We start from the raw sequence: 14,768 nt of genomic DNA, 5'->3' as shown, positions 1-14,768 counted from the left end.
GTACAAAGGATATTAAATGATAAAGCCCAACTTAAGGAGGCAAGCTATACCCTAGAAGAAGCAAAAACTAATCGTCTTGGCAACAAAACAAAGAGAATGAAAGCACACAAACATAACCTCACATCCAAATATTAATATAACGGGAAGCAATAATCACTATTCCTTAATATCTCTCAAAATCAATGTCCTCAACTCCCCAATAAAAAGAAATAGATTAACAAACTGGATACGCAACAAGGACCCTGCATTCTGCTTCCTACAGGAAACACACCTCAGAGACAAAGACAGACACTACCTCAGAGTGAAAGGCTGGAAAACAACTTTCCAAGAAAATGGTCAGAAGAAGCAAGCTGGAGTAGCCATTCTAATATCAAATAAAATCAATTTTCAACTAAAAGTCATGAAAAAAGATAAGGAAGGACACTTCATATTCATCAAAGGAAAAATCCACCAAGATGAACTCTCAATCCTAAATATCTATGCCCCAAATACAAGGGCACCTACATACGTAAAAGAAACCTTACTAAAGCTCAAAACACACATTGCACCTCACACAATAATAGTGGGAGACTTCAACACCCCACTCTCATCAATGGACAGATCATGGAAACAGAAATTAAACAGTGATGTCGACAGACTAAGAGAAGTCATGAGCCAAATGTACTTAACGGATATTTATAGAACATTCTATCCTAAAGCAAAAGGATATACCTTCTTCTCAGCTCCTCATGGTACTTTCTCCAAAATTGACCATATAATTGGTCAAAAAACGTGCCTCAACAGGTACAGAAAGATAGAGATAATCCCATGCGTGCTATCGGACCACCACGGCCTAAAACTTGTCTTCAATAACAATAAGGGAAGAATGCCCACATATACGTGAAAATTGAACAATGCTCTACTCAATGATAACCTGGTCAAGGAAGAAATAAAGAAAGAAATTAAAAACTTTTTAGAATTTAATGAAAATGAAGATACAACATACCCAAACTTATGGGACAGAATGAAAGCTGTGCTAAGAGGAAAACCCATAGCGCTGAGTGCCTGCAGAAAGAAACAGGAAAGAGCATATGTCAGCAGCTTGACAGCACACCTAAAAGCTCTAGAACAAAAAGAAGCAAATACACCCAGGAGGAGTAGAAGGCAGGGAATAATCAAACTCAGAGCTGAAATCAACCAAGTAGAAACAAAAAGGACCATAGAAAGAATCAACAGAACCAAAAGTTGGTTCTTTGAGAAAATCAACAAGATAGATGACCCTTAGCCAGACTAACGAGAGGACACAGAGAGTGCATCCAAATTAACAAAATCAGAAATGAAAAGGGAGACATAACTACAGATTCAGAGGAAATTCAAAAAATCATCAGATCTTACTATAAAAACCTATATTCAACAAAATTTGAAAATCTTCAGGAAATGGACAATTTCCTAGACAGATACCAGTTATCGAAGTTAAATCAGGAACAGATAAACCAGTTAAACAACCCCATAATTCCTAATGAAATAGAAGCAGTCATTAAAGGTCTCCCAACCAAAAAGAGCCCAGGTCCAGACAGGTTTAGTGCAGAATTCTATCAAACCTTCATAGAAGACCTCATACCAATATTATCAAACTATTCCACAAAATTGAAACAGATGTATCACTACCGAATACCTTCTACGAAGCAACAATTACTCTTACACCTAAACCACACAAAGACAACAAAGAAAGAGAACTTCAGGCCAATTTCGCTTATGAATATCGACACTAAAATACTCAATAAAATTCTGGCAAAGCGAATTCAAAAGCATATCAAAACAATCATCCACCATGATCAAGTAGGCTTCATCCCAGGCATGCAGGGATGGTTTAATATACGGAAAACCATCAATGTGATCAATTATATAAGCAAACTGGAAGAACAAAACCACATGATCATTTCATTAGATGCTGAGAAAGCATTTGACAAAATTCAACACCCCTTCATGATAAAAGTCCTGGAAAGAATAGGAATTCAAGGCCCATACCTAAACATAGTAAAAGCCATATACAACAAACCAGTTGCTAACATTAAACTAAATGGAGAGAAACTTGAAGCAATCCCACTAAAATCAGGGAGTAGACAAGGCTGCCCGCTCTCTCCCTACTTATTCAATATAGTTCTTGAAGTTCTAGCCAGAGCAATCAGACAACAAAAGGAGATAAAGGGGATACAGATCAGAAAAGAGGAGGTCAAAATATCACTATTTGCAGATGATATGATTGTATTTTTAAGTGATCCCATAAGTTCCACCAGAGAACTACTAAAGCTGATAAACAATTTCAGCAAAATGGCTGGGTATAAAATTAACTCAAATAAATCAGTTGCCTTCCTCTACACAAAAGAGAAACAAGCCGAGAAAGAAATTAGGAAAACGACACCCTTCATAATAGACCTAAATAATATAAAGTACCTCGGTGTGACTTTAACCAAGCAAGTAAAAGATCTGTACAATAAGAACTTCAAGACACTGAGGAAAGAAATTGAAGAAGACCTCAGAAGATGGAAAGATCTCCCATGCTCATGGATTGGCAGGATTAATATAGTAAAAATGGCCATTTTACCAAAAGCTATCTACAGATTCAATGCAATCCCCATCAAAATACCAATCCAATTCTTCAAAGAGTTAGACAGAACAATTTGCAAATTCATCTGGTATAACAAAAAAACCAGGATTGCTAAAACTATCCTCAACAATAAAAGGACTTCAGTGGGAATCACTATCCCTGAACTCAATCAGTATTACAGAGCAATAGTGATAAAAACTGCATGGTATTGGTACAGAGACAGACAGATAGACCAATGGAATAGAATTGAGGACTCAGAAATGAATCCACACACCTATGGTCACTTGATTTTTGACAAAGGAGCCAAAACCATCCAATGGAAAAATGATAGCATTTTCAGCAAATGGTGCTGGGTCAACTTGAGGTCAACATGTAGAAGAATGCAGATCTATCCATGCTTATCACCCTGTACAAAGATTAAGTCCAGGTGGATCAAGGACCTCCACATCAAACCAGACACATTCAAACTAATAGAAGAAAAACTAGGGAAGCATCTGGAACACATGGGTACTGGAAAAAATTTCCTGAACAAAACACCAATGGCTTACGCTCTAAGATCAAGAATCGGCAAATGGGATCTCATAAAACTGCAAAGCTTCTGTAAGGCAAAGGACACTGTGATTAGGACAAAATGGCAACCAACAGATTGGGAAAAGATCTTTACCAATCCTACAACAGATAGAGGCCTTATATCCAAAACATACAAAGAACTCAAGAAGTTAGACCGCAGGGAAACAAATAACCCTATTAAAAAATGGGGTTCAGAGCTGAACAAAGAATTCACAGCTGAGGAATGCCGAATGGCTGAGAAACACCTAAAGAAATGTTCAACATCTTTAGTAATGAGGGAAATGAAAATCAAAACAACCCTGAGATTTCACCTCACACCAGTGAGAATGGGTAAGATCAAAAACTCAGGTGACAGCAGATGCTGGCGAGGATGTGGAGAAAGAGGAACACTCCTCTATTGATGGTGGGATTGCAGACTGGTAAAACCATTCTGGAAATCAGTCTGGAGGTTCCTCAGAAAATTGGACATTGAACTGCCTGAGGATCCAGCTATACCTCTCTTGGGCATATACCCAAAAGATGCCTCAACATATAAAAGAGACACATGCTCCACTATGTTCATCGCAGCCTTATTTATAATAGCCAGAAACTGGAAAGAACCCAGATGCCCTTCAACAGGAATGGATACAGAAAATGTGGTACATCTACACAATGGAATATTACTCAGCTATCAAAAACAACGAGTTTATGAAATTCGTAGGCAAATGGTTGGAACTGGAAAATATCATCCTGCCCAATCACAGAAAGCCATGCAGGTATCCACTCATTGATAAGTGGCTATTAGCCCAAATGCTTGAATTACCCTAGATCCCTAGAACAAACAAAACTCAAGACGGATGATCAAAATATGAATGCTTCACTCCTTCTTTAAATGAGGAAAAAGAATACCCTTGGGAGGTGAGGGAGAGGCAATGATTAAAACAGAGACGGAAGGAACACCCATTCAGAGCCTGCCCCATATGTGGCCCATACATATACAGCCACCCAATTAGACAAGATGGATGAATCAAAGAAGTGCAGACCGACAGGAGCCGGATGTAGATCGCTCCTGAGAGACACAGCCCGAATACAGCAAATACATAGGAGAATGTCAGCAGCAAACCACTGAACTGAGAATAGGTCCCCTATTGAAGGAATCAGAGAAAGAACTGGAAGAGCTTGAAGGGGCTCGAGACCCCAAAAGTACAACAATTTCAAGCAACCAGAGCTTCCAGGGACTAAGCCACTACCTAAAGACTATACATGGACTGACCCTGGACTCTGACCTCATAGGTAGCAATGAATATCCTAGTAAGAGCACCAGTGGAAGGGGAAGCCCTGGGTCCTGCAAAGACTGAACCCCCCGTGAACTAGACTGTGGAAGGAGGGTGGCAATGAAGGGAGTGTTGGGAGGGGAACACCCATAAGGAAGAGGAGGGGGGAGGGGGATGTTTGCCTGGAAACCGGGAAAGGGAATAACACTCGAAATTTATATAAGAAATACTCAAGTTAATAAAAAAAAAGTATGTAATTGTGAGATTGCATGAAATTTGGGCCCAGCTGAATTTGAGTGGAAATGTATCAATGTGCATTTATTGAATCCAGGTGTGAAATTATATGTTTATGCATATTTGTCTATGTAAAAGTTTTTACTTCTGTAATTGCAATGCACTCCTCATGGTTTAATAGATGTTGATGGCTCCAAGCTTCTCCCTAGCCTGTCAAGCAAAAAGCATAAGGACAAAATGGAAAAGGCTCCAGCAAGTAATCCTCTACTTTATCTCCTGCTGTTTCAGAATGAGGTGGTAAGTGCCAGAGACTGCAATTTCTGGTCTCAGAAGGCAGACCAGTTATACTAGCACAGCATAGTGACTTAGACATAGATAAGTAAATCAGGTACAGAAACTTAGTAACTTAAACTTAGATAAGTAAACTTATTATTATACAGCAACCTGAAATATCTTGTTAGACAAAATCTTACCACATATCTCGTAAGACAAAGTCTTACACTCAGCTAACACCCTTCATCCTCAGCTTCCTCAAGAAGAATGAACAGGAGAAAGATCAATCTTAGGGCTGGACCATGGCAAGGAGGTGTATTATTTGTTTTAGGATGAAAGGTAGTATTGATATTTTTTAAAAATATTTGGTTCATACCTTGTTAGTTTCTCTGTGTCCTTGCTTAGTTTCTCTTTCCATGATCTGTACATTTATGACAGTGTGGTATTGAAGTCTCCAACTATTATTGTATATGGAATTATGTATGCTTTGAGCTTTAGTAAAGCTTAATTGATGAATGTGTATGCCCTTCATTTTGTAGCATAATTATTCAGTATTGATTTTTTCTTGGTATATTTTTCATTTGATGAGTATGAAATGTCCTTCATTACCATTTTTCATAACTTTTCCTTGAAAGTCTTTTTCAATTGATATTAGAGTGGTTACGCCAAGTTCTTCCTTGGGAACATTGGCTGGAAAATTTTTTTCCCACCTTTCATTCTGAACATATATTTGTCTTTGTCATTGGATTGTGTTTGCTTTATGCAGCAAAATGCTGGGTCATACACACACACACACACACACACACACACACACACACACACACACACACACATACTCTTTATGTATAATTGTGTCCTTTGGTGTTTTGTTTTTTTGAAACCAATATTTGCTTTTTTCTGTTAATTTTTTTGTTAGATGTCAAATTATGTTTCTGTGGCTATCTTCTTTAACTTCTTTTGTGTTTTTTCAAAGTAGATTATTTTCTTGCTTTGTGTGGGGGTGTAGTTTCCCTCCTTGTTCTGGAACATTAGATCTATTATCTTTTGAAGGACTGGATTTGTGGAAATATGTTTTCTAAATTTGCTATTGTGTGGCATATCTCGAAATCTCCATCTATGTTGTTAAGAGTTTTTATAGTAGCATGGGTTGACATTTTTGTTCTTTTAGAATCTGTGTGATATATGCCCAGGATCTGTGTCTTTTCTGAAGTCTGGTGGAATTCTGATAGTTTTGCCTTTTTATGTTAGTCGACCTTTTCGCCTTACTGCTTTTAATATTTTTTTCTTTGATTTGTGGATTTTATATTTTGACTATTATATGATGGGAGAAATTTCTTTTCTGGTCTAATCTTTTGGAGTACTATTTACTTCTCATATTTTGTCTCTTTCCTTGGGTTAGGGAACATTTCTAGTATAATTTTGTTGAAGATATTTACTGGCCCTTCAAAGTGGGAGTCTTCATTCTCTTCTATGCCTATAATCTTTAGGTTTTATCGACTCATTTTGTCTGAGATGTCTGGGATGTTTTGTGTTAGGAGTTTTTGTGTTTTGCATTTTTTGACAGTAGTGTCAATGTTTTCTATGGTACCTTCTGTCTCTGATAATCTTTCAAATTTTATGTTCTGTTGTTTGGTGCTTGCACTCTTGAATCCTAATTTCTTTCCCAGGTTTTCCATATCCAGAGTGACTCTTTTTGTGTGTTTTTGTTTTTGTTGTTGTTGTTGTTGCTGTTTAAATATTTTTTTCCTGATGGGTTGTTCAATTCCTCTACCAGTTTGATTATGGTCTCCTGTAATTCTTTAAGGGAGTTTTGTGTTTCCTCTACAAGGGCTTCTATCTCTTTACATCTGTTGTCCTGTATTTCTTTGATGGATTTATTTATGTCTTTCTTAAAATCCTTTAACATCATCATGTTAAGTGATTTGAAGTACAAACATTTCTTTTTCTTTTCTGTTCTGTTGAGGGTATCCTAGCCTTGCGTTGGTGTGAGAACTGAGTTCTGATGATGTCATGTAGCCGTGGTTTATGTTGCTTAGGCTATTATACTTCCCTCTTGCCATCTCGTTATTTCTGGGGTTAGCTGGTTTTACTGTCTCTGACAATGGATTGATCCTCCTGTAAGCCTGTGTGTCAGCACTCCAGGGAGACTAGCTCTCTCCTGAAGCATCTTGTGTACCAAGAGCTATGGAACAGGTTCATCTACAAGGAATAGATAGAAATCAAAAGTATCCTGTAGCAGACAGCCCCTCTGTTCCTGGGTTCTGAAGACTCTGAGAAGTGGTAGTTTCTAATGTGATCTTGAGTGTGTCAGTACTCCTGGAAATCCCGCCATTTCCTGGTGGTATCTGGGCACAGAGAGGTGAGTTACAGGTTCAGCTCTGGAAACATAGCTTTGGGTCCTCTTGATTTTTAATCTTTCACTGGAACAGCTCACAAATGAAATTTGACTCTGTGACCAGTAAGCCCCTAGGAATGATCATCCCTTTGTATCTTCAGAGATGGGACCACACATGAGTGGCACCTGGCATTTTTACATGGGTGCTATGCATTAAAATAAGGTATCATAGTATTACATGTCAAATGTATTCCTAACTGAGATAATTGCTTAGTCAACAAAGCATTGCTGTTGAATATGAAATAGACTATCGTTGACAAATAAAAATGTTTAGACAATTTCATCTAGGTAATTGAATTTTATTATATTTATCAACTCACTTAATTACTTCATGATAGTTTAACCAACGCATGGAATGCATATTCATTAAAACGAAGAAAAGCATAAAGTTTATTTTTACAACTTTCTGAATCATGTAATAAATAATAAGTCTCCATTAATGTACCAGGGTCCATAATAGTGGTATAGATTATGAATGAATAAAAAGTATTATGAGCTTTCTTTTATAAAAATTGCATAAAGATATAAGAAAAAAGAAAGAAGTGAATGCATAAATCAGTGTGTTGCAGGTGATTGTATGCAAATAATTCAAGAATCTATTTTAGAAATAAGTTCATGGAGACTGTCCTAAGAAAGTGACAGTTAAGTTAAATAAGATGAAAAATAATTGAACTATATTTCGGGCAATATTACAATAAATATAAGGTCAATAAAGGAAAAGAGCTTGACATATACAAAAAGTAAATGTGAAAGTAGGTTGTATAGATTAAGTGATGGAAGAGAGGACGAAATAAATCTGAAGCTTAGGCAAATAAAGCATATGGGCTTACAGAAATAATATAAGAGATATAAATTTTTATTTATGGAAAATATCTTAGAAATAATTGAATAGTTTTAAATAAGTTTGTTTAACTCACTATGTATATAGGAAGGGACTCTGGTTACTTATGTATTATGAAATGATACAGAGAATGATTTGAAGGCTGTTTTTGAAGTCTATCTGGAAGTAGTGTCAGTGATAATGAAAAAGATTCATATCAGAGAGCTATGTTGGAAATTGATGTTTTTGGTAGAAGAATGAGGGTGGGGAGGGCAGGAATCAAATAAAGCTAATGTCTTTTTTCTGAGCAAATGAAAAGGTGTTGGGATTATTAACTCTGATTTGAAATATTTCATGATAAGTGGGTTTAGAAGAATTTTAAAGGAATTTATTTTAGATCGATTTACTTCAAGATGCTTGAAAGAACCTGTAACTCACTAGACATTTCTACTTACTGTTCATGGTTTTGTGATTTAAGCCATTACTCAGAGCATTATTAGCTGTTATATAAGAAAAAACTTAATTCATTATCTGTATTTACCAAGTTATATCTGGGAGTTCTTATTTAATAAAGAGCAAACCTATGATTATACTACATGCTTATTTAGTATATTCAGCAAGTTATTTGCCCATTGACTTACTACAAACATTTTGGATTGCAATTAGAATTTAATCCAAGTTTATGGGGGTTGACACGGCTGTTTGATTAGTATTTAATAGCTCATGAATGTGAATTTCAAAGAAAGAAGTCATTTGCTTAGTTTTTGTAAATTTACAAACCCTAGAAGAGAAAAAAAATATGTAATAAATTCTAGTTCTTCTAGTTTTTTTTTTTTTTTTTTTGGTTCTTTTCTTTTTTCTTTTTTTTTTTCTTTTTTTTTTTTGGAGCTGGGGACCGAACCCAGGGCCTTGCACTTTTTAGGCAAGCGCTGTACTACTGAGCTAAATCACCAACCCCTCTAGTTTTTATATTTAGTATTTTAGTGTGTTATGCAGAAATTCTGAATCCAGATGATTTTAACTATAATATCCAGTACTATTAAACATACGCACAGCATTTTACAACTATGAATAATATATGCTTTCAGAAAATTTTCATTAAAAGAGCCAGAAATTCTTCATGAGTTCTACCGAACATGGCCATTGGGAACAGAATAAACCGCAAATAAGGAAATGCAGAAAGTGATTGACACATGCAAAATTCTTGGTTTTAAATTTAACAATCATGATAGTTATCGGAAAGAGTTTTGAAAATAGAGTCAATGACAGGATGAAAAATACTGAAGAAGAGTATTTAAATTTTTACTAAATAAAAGAAAACAGTGGATCTGAAGGTAAGCTACATTTAACAAATTGACCCTGATCTTCTGCCACTATTTATTTAATGCTTTCGTTTTTGTTCTTATATTAGATTTAGAAACATATCAATGATCCTCATTATTCTTAAATAAATGATATGCAGTTCAGCTGATTAAATATTCCACATTATCTTAATGTTCTTCTGTATCATTAGATATTAAAATTATAGAGATTATTTTGTCTAGAACAAAATTTTATTGTTTCCTTATCATATGAGAGAAGCAATTATTTACAGAGAATGGATACCTGATATTTTCTAAATACTGTCAATAGAGGTTTAAACCATATATATATTAGCTCAATCATTTATACCTCCAAATGAAAGTCATTAAATGTTACTACACATATAGTACGTAAAGGAAGTGATATATAGGAATAAAACCAACACGTATGCTGCCACAATCATCTATTATTCCCATGATGAAAGCCAATCCTAGGAAGAGAAAATGGTACAGACACATTGCAGGATAAATCAGCTTCATTCAAAATGAGGATTGAGCTGAAAAGGGATTTGAACTAAGAATAGTTAATAATAATATAAATAAGTTTAATGTTATGAGACCTGGTTTACCTGATATGGTTTCCTTATCCCTTTAACTTGGGCAGTCACATTTCTGCTCTGTGGAATGAGACGTCTCCACCTTCTCTGCCCTCACATATTTCAGTTTGTCACATGGTCCTCAGGACGTCCTTATACCTGGGGAGGTTTTTTTCTTCTTGGAAATACAAAATGCTCATATTTCCTGACTTCGGAGACAGGGTTAAAAGGAAATGGGAAGTGAGTGACATACATACCACAACTCTTCTGTAGTATTCCCTAAATGGGGGTTTTTCGAGGATGGGCTACTTGAGGTGAGCAGAAAGGAAAGATGCTGCTTTATTTGAAATATTTTCTTACCTCATTCTGTGCCCCTGTAAAGGGCCCAGCCTTATCTCTCAGGCGTGGCCATGTTCCTGTCACTGCTCCCCTCCCTATTTCTTGCAGCTCTTAATTCTAGTTCCTGCTTGCCACTCTAGGTTTCTTCTTGACCAGATTCAGCTCATTTTCCTGTGATCCTGCTCTGAAACATACAGAAGTTTTTTTTTTTTCTTTTGTTTCATTTTCAATCATTTAATGTTTATGTTGGCTTTTGTTTTACCTCTTTTATGGAAGTCTTAGAGGAGAATCATTCAGGGATGTCTGTTTTGATTGGAATGAGAAAATAAAGAAAAGATCCCTTTTTAATTTTACAAGACATTTTCATATCTAAGTTTTTCACTAACATTTCCCACCATGCTAGTTTATCTCCCTGTCTTGTCCTGAGTTCTTTCCTCTCATTGCTACTTGGATACTGCCTCGTAGGACTTACTGCAGAACCATGAATGCTGGCATACACGATGAAGGAGTTCATTCTTCACCACTTTTCTAACCCTTTTTTAGATGTATCTTCCTTCTCTCTTGAGCTATTTGAATTAATTTGGATTACTGTACTCAATTGTATAGTACTATAGTGCTTGCGCCTTGAAAATATCTGTTATTATCGTCTTGTCATAGTTCTATAGCTCAGGGTTGGGCCTAGTTACATTTTGGAACATTATTCCAAGAAGTTTGTGAACTTGAAAAAAAACCTAGGCAGCAGCTATCAATACTTTCAAATGGTACTTTAATACATGAGGGCTTAAAAACCTTTAATAAATCATGGAAAAAGCAGTATGAGATTCCTGTTTCTGTAAGTTACTTGAAAAACAAAAAAAGGGAAAAAAGACCATGCCCCACTCACTTTTGTCTTTACGTAGGGTGCACAAATGTGACTTTAGTTTTGATGCCTTTTCTGGTTAGAACATAAAATTGTTTGTGCTAGTTTGCGGTAATGGTTTGCTTCTATTAGTTTACGCTTTTGTGATATTTTTTTATTTTTTTGTCTTCATTATTCCCATTAGGTCCATGCTTCCCCATTTTGTATAGATAAAAGGTGGATTCAGTCCAGCTATTATCGTCCTGGGGAACAACCCACAATTTTGGGAACAAATGTCCACAATTATGTAGTTGACTATGGTTTGAAATCCTTCCTTGCCCTCACTTTCTCCACAAAAAATGACATATAATCTTAAACTAATAGAAGAAAAAGTGGGTAAGTTTCCTGTACAGAACACCAATGGCTTTTACTCCAAGATCAAGAATCTACAAATGGGACTTCATAAAGCTCTTGTAGGGCTAGGGCTGTGGCATTTGGAAAAAGGTACAATCAACAAATTACGAAAAGATCTTTACCAATCTTCCATATGATAGAGGGCTAAAATCAATCTATACAAAGACTCAAATAGTCCTTTCAAAAATGCTGTATAGCGCTAAACAAAGAATTCTCTACTGAGGAATATCAACATCCTTAGCCATCAGGGTAATGCAAATCACAAAATTCTAAGGTTACGCGCACTCCAGTTAGAATGGCTAAAGTAAAAAATGAGATGACAACAGATGCTGGCAAGGAGGTGGAGAAAGACAAACTCTCCTCCATGTTTGGTCAGATTGCAAGCTTGTACAACCACTCTGGAAATCAGTCTGGAGTTTTCTCACAAAGTTGGATATAGGACTACCTGAGGATACCACAAACCCATTTCTTGGATATATACCCAAAAGATCTCCAACATATAAGAAGGACACGTGATGCTACAGGTTGAGAGCACCTTTCTTTTTTATAATAGCCAGAAGCTGAAAAGAAACCAGATGTCTCTCCACATAGTAATGGATAAAGGAAATGTGGTACATTTACACACCTGTGTTCTTCTAAGTTATCAAAAACAAAGTTTGTATAAAATTCTTTTTTTTGTCTCTCTTTCCTTTTTTCCTTTATTTCACTCCCTTTTCTTTTTTATTTACATTTCAAATGCAATCCCCCTTCCAGTTTCACCTCAAAAAACAAACAAAACAAAACAAAATCCATCCCATCTCCCTTCCCTCTCATTGATGCCAGACAAGGCAATCCTCTGTTAGAAGTTCAGCAGGAGCCATGGGGCCCTCCATGTGTACTCTTTGGTTGGTAGTTTAACCCTGGGAGCTCTGGGGGTTCTGGTTGGTAGACATTGTTGCTCTTCCTATGGGGTTGCAAACCCCTTCAGCTCCTTCAGTCCTTCCCCTCACTCCTCCACTGTGGTCCCTGTGCTCAGTCTAATGGTTGGCTGCAAGCATCTGCCTCTGCATTGGTCAGGCTCTGGAGAACTTCTCAGGGGACAGCTATACCAGGCTCTTGTCAACAAGCACTTCTTGGCATCAGCAATAGTGTCTGGGTTTGGTATCTGCAGATAGGATGGATCCCTAGGTGGTGTGAAATATATTCATTTATTTGATGTGTATGTGTTTGTGTGCCTGAGTGTATGCACGTACAGTGCTCCCATCCAGGTGCCCACAGAGGTTGAATGAAGACAACAATAGATAACCTGGAACTGGAGTTATAGGTCATGAGCTGTCTGATGTTAGTGCCGGAGCCTAAGACTTGGTCCTCTGCAAGAGCAACAGGCAGTCTAAACAATGAGCCATCTTTCCAACCCTGTCCTTCCACCACTTTTTTGTAATTATAAGCATCTTTATTTATTTATTTTTATTTTATTTTATTTTTTTTATCTTGAGTATTTCTTATATACATTTCAAGTGTTATTCCCTTTCCCGGTTTCCGGACAGACATCACCCTCCCCCCTACCCTTCCTTGTGGGTGTTCCCCTCCCAAACCTCCCCCCATTGCCACCCTCCCCGCATAGTCTAGTTCACTGGGGGTTCAGACTTAGCAGGACCCAGGGCTTCCCCTTCCACTGGTGCTCTTACTAGGATATTCATTGCTACCTATGGGGACAGAGTCCAGGGTCAGTCCATGTATAGTCTTTAGGTAGTGGCTTAGTCCCTGGAAGCTCTGGTTGCTTGATATTGTTGTACTTTTGGGGTCTCGAGCACCTTCAAGCTCTTCCAGTTCTTTCTCTGATTCCTTCAACGGGGGACCTATTCTCAGTTCAGTGTTTTGCTGCTGGCATTCACCTCTGTATTTGCTGTATTCTGGCTGTGTCTGTCAGGAGCGATCTACATCCGGCTCCTGTCGGTCTGCACTTCTTTGATTCATCCATCTTGTCTAATTGGGTGGCTGTATATGTATGGGCCACCTGTGGGGCAGGCTCAGAATGGGTGTTCCTTCAGACTCTGTTTTAATCTTTGCCTCTCCCTTCCCTGCCAAGGGAATTCTTTTTCCTCATTTAAAGAAGGAGTGAAGCATTCACATTTTGATCATCCATCTTGAGTTTCCTTTGTTCTAGGGATCTAGGGTAATTCAAGCATTTGGGCTAATAGCCACTTATCAATGAGTGCATACCATGTATGTCTTTCTGTGAGTGGGTTAGCTCACTCAGGATGATATTTTCCAGTTCCAACCATTTGCCTACGAATTTCATAAACTCGTTGTTTTTGATAGCTGAGTAATATTCCATTGTGTACATGTACCACATTTTCTGAATCCATTCCTCTGTTGAAGGGCATCTGGGTTCTTTCCAGTTTCTGGCTATTATAAATAAGGCTGCGATGAACATAGTGGAGCACGTGTCTCTTTTATATGTTGAGGCATCTTTTGGGTATATGCCCAAGAGAGGTATGGCTGGATCCTCAGGCAGTTCAATGTCCAATTTTCTGAGGAACCTCCAGACTGATTTCCAGAATGGTTTTACCAGTCTGCAATCCCAACAACAATGGAGGAGTGTTCCTCTTTCTCCACATCCTCGCCAGCCTCTGCTGTCACCTGAGTTTTTGATCTTACCCATTCTCACTGGTGTGAGGTGAAATCTCAGGGTTGTTTTGATTTGCATTTCCCTTATGACTAAAGATGTTGAACATTTCTTTAGGTGTTTCTCAGCCATTCGGCATTCCTCAGCTGTGAATTCTTTGTTCAGCTCTGAACCCCATTTTTTAATAGGGTTATTTGTTTCCCTGCGGTCTAACTTCTTGAGTTCTTTGTATATTTTGGATATAAGGCCTCTATCTGTTATAGGATTGGTAAAGATCTTTTCCCAATCTGTTGGTTGTCGTTTTGTCCTAACCACAGTGTCCTTTGCCTTACAGAAGCTTTGCAGTTTTATGAGATCCCATTTGTCGATTCTTGATCTTAGAGCATAAGCCATTGGTGTTTTGTTCAGGAAATTTTTTCCAGTGCCCATGTGTTCCAGATGCTTCCCTAGTTTTTCTTCTATTAGTGTGAGAGTGTCTGGTTTGATGTGGAGGTCCTTGATCCACTTGGACTTAAGCTTTGTACAGGGTGATACGCATGG

The 14,768-nt window shown here is 37.4% G+C and overlaps 1 long non-coding RNA gene across 1 annotated transcript in view; it reads left to right on the top strand.

Moving 5' to 3' along the window:
• The window catches only part of LOC134484422 (uncharacterized), a 46,976-nt gene extending 42,036 nt beyond the window's left edge, over positions 1-4,940 (top strand). The window contains exon 3 of the long non-coding RNA XR_010061880.1: positions 4,826-4,940. This is a non-coding gene — a long non-coding RNA (uncharacterized LOC134484422). The remainder of the gene's footprint in view (positions 1-4,825) is intronic.
• Positions 4,941-14,768: the final 9,828 nt, after the last annotated feature.

Source organism: Rattus norvegicus, chromosome Y, assembly GCF_036323735.1.
Source record: "Rattus norvegicus strain BN/NHsdMcwi chromosome Y, GRCr8, whole genome shotgun sequence".
Lineage (NCBI taxonomy): Eukaryota > Metazoa > Chordata > Mammalia > Rodentia > Muridae > Rattus > Rattus norvegicus.
Note: the sequence above shows the minus strand (reverse complement) of the source record. Positions and strands in the feature narration are given on the sequence as shown.